Here is a 9,020-nt window from a genome sequence, read left to right as displayed (position 1 = left end):
GGAATTTTGATTTATGCAGTTATGTTCGTGATTGCGAAAATGAAGTTTGATTAAATTCGAAAAAGTTCGTCGGTGCAGGTTTTATTAAAAATCCTGTGTGCTTGCGAGAGAACGTGACAGTATGCGACAGAAGAGGCTAGCGTGCTTCGGTGAATATTTTTCTCTGCCCTCTTTTGCTCAAAGTAAATCTCGATCGACCAACGCAGAAATTCCTTACCGACACAGGCTCCAACATCGCAAATACCAAATTCTCGATAAGACCGTGTTAATAAAATTTTACTTATTATTATTGAACGTGATATTAAATAAAAATCTTCCATAGCGGCGACGAATGTCTGTGCATTGTGCGAAGTGGTATGCTATTTCTTTTTCTCCTACACAACGAGCTTATTACAGTGTTTACATTTTCGGTCGATAATTTATCGACAGAGGGGTCGCTTTAAAAATCTTAACAGGTTATTAGCAGGTTTCAGCAGGAAATTCGCACTTCCGAGCAAAAGTGTCCCACCTAACGGCCCGATCTGAAACTTCTCAAAGTTGTACCTAAATAAACAATATTTATATCTTCTATACATTTCACCATAGATACACTTTATTTAAAGAACCACGTGACTTAGGTATAACTTTGAGCGCCCTCTGCCGGGACTTGGAAGTGCGAATAAGTTTCTAGCTACTTTTTAATAACTTAACTCTACAAGGGGTTCCAAATAAAGCATTCGCAAAACTCTCGAAAGCGAGCAAGCGGTCACAGCCACTACGGCTCTCAACGGTAATCGTGCGCGACCATATCTACATACTGCAGGTACAAGCAAGCCTTTCTCGGCTACTGGTTCATTTGCTGCTCGGCAGTTCCCTCTCTCTCGGCGCTGCTACTGCTGACCGCGGATCCGACTCCTAATTGAAGTGTCCTTATACCGAAACAAGGGTCACGTGCAACTATTATCCTCGGCGTGTTTCGACTAAAGACTAACGAAGCCGGCTTCCATGCAACGGCGGACTATACGTACAAAGCCCGCCGACACCAGCGACGATGACGATGTCGCTGAATATACTGCTTCATTACCGAGAGACAGTGGCTGGATGCGGAACGAGCGTTCGGGCCGCTAAATTTTTGAATGCACGCCAGGAAAGAGAGGAGCTTGGAACGACTGCTGTTTGCGGCGAGTTTCCGTTGTTTTCTGCCGAGAGCGTTAATTTTGAATTTACGTGAAATTCGTGTATTCTATTATACGATGAATTAATTTACGTTTATGTATTACATTTCATTTTGATTGCGTTTTTGCGGTTGATAAAGGCTGTAACGTTGTAACATTGTTGCGGTTGATAAAGGCTGTAACGTTGTAACGTTGTTGCGGTTGATAAAGGCTGTAACGTTGTAACATTGTTGCGGTTGATAAAGGCTGTAACGTTGTTGTTTAAAATTCATTTAAAATTTGAGTGCACGAAGCTCGTAACAAATTTCAGTCCGACGTACCGAGCAATTTTTCTATTTTACTCTTGTCAAGCGAACTTGTCAATCTCGAAAAATCCGAAACACGCTTCTTGCGTTGGGAAGCAAGAAAAATACATGATGTCGGACGCTGAAAAATTCTGTAAACGTTTTAGACGACGCGGAGAATTGCTGTACGAAAAACTACTGTAACTCGGCACAACTACGTCTGCCTGACCTAGATTCCGGAATATACGAAATCGCAGTAGTGTTTAGTGAAACTATATTATTTCGATAACTCGTTTTTTGTATGATATTCTTTTCCCGTTATTTCCAGTCACTTATACATCTGCCTAAACCACATCTCATTTCGCCATTAGAACCTCCTCGAAAACTCCCAAGGAAAAAAACTAGCGGTTATGTTAAAAATAAAAATTCCAAAACCGTTGCGCGAAGATTGGAAAAGTACCAAAGCGTATATAGAAAACAGGTCGTCCTCGACAGCAGCATGCGCGCGACTCTCTTTTCATTTTCTCGCTCTCTCGCGCGCTTGCATCGTACAAAAGAGACTCCAAAACGAGCCCTCGGAACTTTCGGGTGTGTGCCATGCCGATTCCGCTTCCAGACACGGCTATGGCTGAAAGGATATAACACACGGGAGAAAGAGAAGCGCAGCTAGCTCTGTACCTTTCCTTTTTTTACTTCGCAGCCCTTGCCATTCTAAAATGGCTCTACTTCGATTCGCGTGTGTACAAGAAGCACTCATGAACGCATCGAAGAACTCAACTCGTTTTCCAAAGTGTCTGAGGCAAGAGGCGAACGGGGAGTAAGAGAGAAATCGCGAATACAGAGAGGAAGTTGCACGCTGGATGAAAAGGAATGGAAAGTTTAATGTTGGAAAAAATGCACTTTGTGGAATATCGCGACGCAGCCGCATCGCATCAGGAAAGGAAACTTTTTGCAATTTATACATGATCTCGGTACTAAAACGGAAGCAGATCAATAGAACGGATAACACCTACGCTGTGCGTATTTCGGTTTGAAGTAAAAGGATGTAGCGCAAAAATAGCAAGGGGGCAAAAAAATGCTGTAAAAAAGAGCGTCGCTCGACAGATAAAGCCAATCCAGAAATGGAAGGACGAACAAGCCTCGGAATCCAAAAGTAACACCGCGAGAGACGGACGTGAGGGATATTAGCGCGAAAGATCACGGAGGAAACGTCGGTGGCGGCGGGAGAGCAAAGGGCGATAGAGGAGAAAGTACGTGACGTGGGCGAGGCCTTGTCTGGTCTTACACGAGGGTATAACTGGTAAGAGGTGGCTTAATAACGCTGCAGCCAGCGCACACGTGCCGCTTACACGATACGGCTTTACGTGGACCTCGCGTCGTCTGGCATCGGGCAATATTGAAGCAATAATCCTGCAGCTACTGGCGCGCTGCTTCGCTTCGTATACACTGGCCGTTTCCTTTCATTTTCTACTTTCTACTTCTTTCCAGTTCGACTCGGGAATCATTTTCCTATCCCTCTCGATGTGCCGCTGCTTCTTGTTCTGCGTGTATGTTTGCTGGAAAGTCCGTTTGAGGTTTCGAAACAAATTCAGGTGGTCGAGTAGGTCTAGGAAGATAGCACCCATGAATAAAATTATTAATTATGACCAATTTTGTTGCGCGAGTTTGCAAAATTATGCCAATCAACACCACACATAATTTTGCTAGTCAGACGTCTTTGTGATCCAAAGGAAAGTCAAGTATTTATTGACAACATTTATTGAAGCACTTATCCTCAAGGCTATATAGATAATCCATTTATATTAAGAAAACAAATATCACAACAGTTTACAACTGGAGATCAATGGCTGTGGAAGCCTTACGTCTATTACGTGGAATGTATCCTTGTTTTGAAGATAAGAAAGTTACGTGTACTTGTGATATTTATTTCTTAATATAAATGGATTATCTGTATAGCCTTGAGGATAAGTGCTTCAATAAATTTTGTCAATAAATACTTGACTTTCCTTTGGATCACAAAGACGTCTGACTAGCAAAATTATGTGTGCTGTTGATTGGCATAATTTTGCAAACTCCCTGCACTCATTTTGCCACTGAAATTAATTAAGGAATTCACTACACTACAAATAAATTGCCAATATAACAAATATAGCCATAAGACTTCATGAGACTTACAAATATAATCATTTTCAATGTAGTAAATCCACACTGAGGTAAGCTGCTCCGAAATGAAATTTTGAGGTTAAACTACCTTCTGGCTATTTAAATGCGTCATGCACGCACGGTAAAAATAATCTCTAGAACTAATTATTAAGAAAGACCCCGGGTGCTGCACGCGCAAGTTTTACGCAAACGATATATATCTGTTAAATTATTTATTTACTTGATTTGATTGAAAAATGCATCCGTTGAAAACTGGGTGCTACGCGCGACGCGCAGCACCCATTATCCATATGTGATATATGCTGATTTGGGCGCTGCCAACCTCATGGATTACAATATCGTTATTTATTCGCGAATATAATAAAATTATTATAAAATTCCTTCGGGTGCTATAGGCGCACATAATGCGCAAACCATATATGATAATTAAATAATTTATTGCATTTTTTTTAACATTAAAGAAGGCATTTGAAAAATGGGTGCTGGCCGAGCAGCACCCATTTGATTTTATTATTTATCTTCGAAATAAGAACTCGCGCAAAAAAATGTTGTCGATCATTTTGTTTATAATTTTTGATGCGCAATCGATTAAGATTGGTCATAATTAATAATTTTATTCGTGGGTGCTATCTTCCTAGACCTGGTCCAGGTGTACCAATATTTCCGGATTGGGGTGTGAAAAAATCTCTGAAAAACACAGAAATAGGTATGAAAAAAACGACGCAGGCAGTTATAGCTCAAGCGTCCCAAGCAGTTGTCCCAATGAGGCAGTCTTGACTTTGGTGCCACAGCTCTACTTATATATATAATTTTTTGTTCCTTGTGGGGTATCGTCAAGATGCGCTAGTGCGCATACTCAACCATGTCCCAGTTCCCATCTTCTAAATTCCGACGTGTTTCCTCCAACTACTTGTATATTCACTGCGAAAATTGCGATGAGGGAAGTAGGAAAGTGCCTATGCGCCATCTATCGTCGCTATAGCCACATTATTAACCTCTTTCAACTTTCGCCCAAAAGTCAAACGCGATTATGCTCGGAACATTATTCAATAAATTCAATCGCAGCTTGTTACAAACTTTCGCGTTTTAAATAATCATTCGAAACTTTGCCTTTCGTGTACACAATCGTCACGCATCGCGCGTCTCGTCGCGTTTGAGAAAAAAAAAGTAAATAACGCACGGCTCATCGCAAAGTCCGTTATTCCAGCTCTATGGTGTTTGCGTTTTTCAACTGAAACTCTCGCACAGAACGAAGTTGCTATTATCCTTTAAGACTTTTACTGCTCATTATAATACAAGTTGGAAAATTAGAATTGAAAAGCCGAGAGCAAGCAGTTACGAAACTTTCTCACCCGACGCCCGCGCGCGCGCACCAACAACCCAAAGTGGAACTTTTCACTCTTCCTCGCTCGTATACATGCTAGTCGGGGGTACAAAAAACTTGAAGCCCAAGCGCAAGAGGAATCGGAATACTGTTTCAAATTGTTTTTGCAGAAACGCTTTGTCGAAGGGACTGCTGTTCTATCTTCAGCTTTAAATCTGCAATGACATTTTATAAAAAAATTTCAAGTCGATGAAGAAAACTACACTGCGACAGTAAAACTGTATTATATCTCGAATTACAAATATAAATAATAGATAAACTTTGAAAATCCAATATCGAGCCTTGGCGCGTGCAACAAAAATAAAATTCTAAGAAGAGCCAAAGCTAATATAAGTTGAATCCTCCCCTATCATACCTTTAAAAAATTCATTCATCGAGATTCTGCATCCAGTTCCTCGCACACGTGCGTCCGTGTAGTAGCAGCAGCAGCGGAAGACAGTAGTCGAAAGAGGAGGAAAGCTTTCGCGGCTTTGGCACGAAACCCGTTGCAAGCTCCTGCGCGCGCGCCAAGTGGGCTGAATTTAAGGTCGAATAAAGTCGCTAACCCGAAGCCGCAAAGGATAGGCCGAGTTCTCCTTCTCTAATACAACCGCGCGCGTGTATGAGACATATAGCCCATGTATACGATAGCAGTCTCGTCTCATCCTCTTACGCCGCACATATATAGACCATCAACTCCGTCGTTTGGATCTCGTGCTGTGCGTGTATACGCGCGGCTATATTATGCCATACATTGTGTGCTCCTGATTTTTGGCGCGACGAGGACTATTTTGGCCCGCTGGCGCTAGAGTAACGCGGCTGCTCCGGAAGCGGGGGTTCTTGTATGTATACGAGCAGAAGAGCTGATTTTTTTTAAGGGGGAGTCAAGACTTTTTTTATAGTTGACGGCGTGCTGTGCACAAGGCTGGAAATAAGTCCTGCTGCTGTCAGGTTATTCGCGACGGTGACACGTTTCTTTTGTACTGTTTGGAGGAGGATTCGCGCGCGTCGCGTCTCGATAATTTGGCTGGGATGAATTTTTTTTTTTTTTTTTTGGAAAGGAGGATGTATTTAGAGGGATTTTTTGTGTCGTGTCTAGTTCAGATAGCGAGTGAAAGACTAAAGGCGTTTATTTAATTTTGGTGTTATTAATATACAACGAGAAGCATCGAATGCATAAACTTCGATGTACTGAATGTCATATAACGTATTTTGAAACTTCGAGAGGTTCTAGAGATAATAATTAATCGAACATAATAAACTCAACGACGTTTACAGCGCTCGCGTCTCGTATGCTACTACTTGAAATAAACTGGCACAGATATCGGCTTTTCTATTCCGATCTCTGCCAGTCGTATCCTCACAATTTAAATATAAATACACTTATACGCTTTTAAATCAGTAAAGAGACAGCCGTCTATAGGTTTATCCTCGCACTCCGCACACAATTAAACACTCGACTCTTCGAGGAATAAAGCTAGACAGCTGCAGTTCATAAAGATCCTCACACAGGCTCAAATTAAATCTGAAATTTCAATTACGACAAGCTGCACACCTCGCTAAGTGCTCTCGGCTGAGATTCAAATTTTCGCCAGAACGCCGTGGCAATCTTTTCTTCCTCTTATACTCCCTCTCTTATATTCACTATATATTCTCTCTCTTATTTCCAACTCCTATACCCTCCGCAGCTCGAAATAGTTGTCGGATTGGATGATTCGAAAGATTCCTATCTAAGCGGCTTCCTAGTCTCCGAGAAATATCTCGGCGTAAAAATCCAGTCAGGCTGCGCGCGAGACGGTAATTGAGTCACATATAATCCGGCCGACGCGACACTTTTTCCGCTTTAAAATGGAGGCGGCATATCGCGATCGCGAGAGTCGAGACAATAAATGAGATGGAGTTTAAAAATGTCTTTTTTAGAGTTTTTTCCCTCGATACAGCTTCTAATCCTCGAAAAGCGAGCGATGAATCACAAACGTAGTCCCCCTAATAAAATCCTAAACGCCTGTCCGATATTCAAATACACGCGCCGATGCATAGCATATCGGGCCGGCGGCGCAGGCGAGATATTCACGGCTGCGAGGGAAAATAAGAAAAGCAAAGTATAAGCGCTGCCGAGGAAGACGGTAGTGTAAGTTACGATCGCCCAGTAACTGCGGCATAATTCAAAATCTCATTAGACTGCCGGCCATGAAGTACAATTTTTTGCCCATTACACTCGTGTAGCAGAGAAAGAGGCAGGGGGGGGGGAGATGACTCGAGCGGTTATAAGGACCTCGACGTACGACGACAGTCTTCTCTCTCTCTCTCTCTCTCTCTCTCTCTCTCTCTCTCTCTCTCTCTCTCTCTCGGGACGCCACCGTCGTCGGCGGCCGTTTTATTCCGAGCCTAGCCGAGATATATCATTCATACTTACGCGAACGCCTGTTAAATAATTTATGGGGCCGCGGAATTTCTTGGGCTACTTTGGCCCTTCCACTTTTCGCGCGGGAAAGAGAGAGAGAAAGAGAGAGAGAGAGAGAGAGAGAGAGAGAGAGAGAGAGAGAGAGATTCTCGCCGCGTCTTCTCCTCTCTCCTTCGGGTCGACTTTTATTAAGGTGAATTTTTTAGAGCGACGCTTGTGCAGCCGCTGCTGCTACTGCGTGAAATTGCCAGCGGTAAGGGATTTGTACGGCGATGATGTAGCGACGACGGAGGACGAGGAGACACTGTGGATTGAAGTTTCAACGTGACTTTGTTTTCTTGCCTCGTGTGTACATGGATTTAATTTCGTTTGAAATTACTGGCTTTTTTCTTTTCTTTTCTTGAAATTAAACAGCAAATTGCGCATATTTACTCGAAAAGACCATCCACTATCGCTCGGGCCCAAATGAAGCATCGAGAAATTGATGAAACAAGCGCGCTCGATTTGAAAGGAAAAATCGAACAATAGAGCGACGATTGACTCTCCAGGATAATCGAACAAAGAACGCTGCAGCCGACAGTCGCGCAGTGTATATAGCGAAAAGAAAGGAAAAGAACAAAATGGCCCTTGAAATCAGGGGAGGAAAGACGAAGAAATTCTAGCGGCTCTGCATTCCAGGCAAGCGCTGCACACATGGACGTTGAAAGTAGAAAGCTATCGCGTCGACGAGACGCCGCCGCATCGATACCGAAAGAGAGAGAGAGAGAGAGAGAGAGAGAGAGAGAGAGAGAGAGAGAGAGCGATAGAACGCCGGGCAGCTGTTTTCGTCAATTTACGGTATCGATTTTTGACGCAAATGCGAAAGAATCGTTCCGATCGATCCGCCGGGCATTTCATGCCTTGAGGTTCGTCTCTCTCTCTTTTTTTCGTCGCTACTTTTTCAATCGAGGAATTCACTTTGCCGTCGGCATTGCTCGGACGACGCTAGTCGTAAAGTAACGGCAACTTTTTGGATTCTTTTTTATAAGTTGCTCGATCGTTTGTTTGTTTTTTCTTTTTTGTTTTCATTTCGATTTCGAAGCGCAGTGACGTGTGCACTTTCGTCGTGTTTGTCAGCGCGTGTTTCGAAACGATCCGCGATATGTCTTTTATTTTTTGTCCGATATGAAAAACGAATTTTTCTCGTCATATTCGTCGAAATATGGAACCGTGTGTAAACTTTCGAATAATTAATAACCAATCGCAATGTAATTTCAAATGCGCGCGTTATATTGCAGAAAAAAACGTTGCGTAAGCTCCTGCGCGCAACGCCGTATCATAATTCAATCTGCGAACGAGGAGAAAAAAAATAAAATCCCAACAAGCCATGGGAATTCAATTTTCCAATGCACATAGTATTGGAAATGAAAATAAAAAAAATTACGATGTATTCCCGGCATTCCATCAACTGATATAGCGGAATAGCTCGCGTTCCCTGGATAAACGACATGCAGCTGCCAATAAATCGAATTCGATTTGTAATTAAATAACAAAATTATTGCAATTGCGTACGAAGAGCGTATATTATGGCGTGTAATGGAATCCTTTATTAACTTTCGATCGATTCTACTAGTACGGATGTTTAATAATATGTGGTATGTGTTCTTGACAAT

This window comes from Nasonia vitripennis, chromosome 2 (genome assembly GCF_009193385.2).
Source record: "Nasonia vitripennis strain AsymCx chromosome 2, Nvit_psr_1.1, whole genome shotgun sequence".
Lineage (NCBI taxonomy): Eukaryota > Metazoa > Arthropoda > Insecta > Hymenoptera > Pteromalidae > Nasonia > Nasonia vitripennis.
This window is presented reverse-complemented; position numbering follows the sequence as displayed.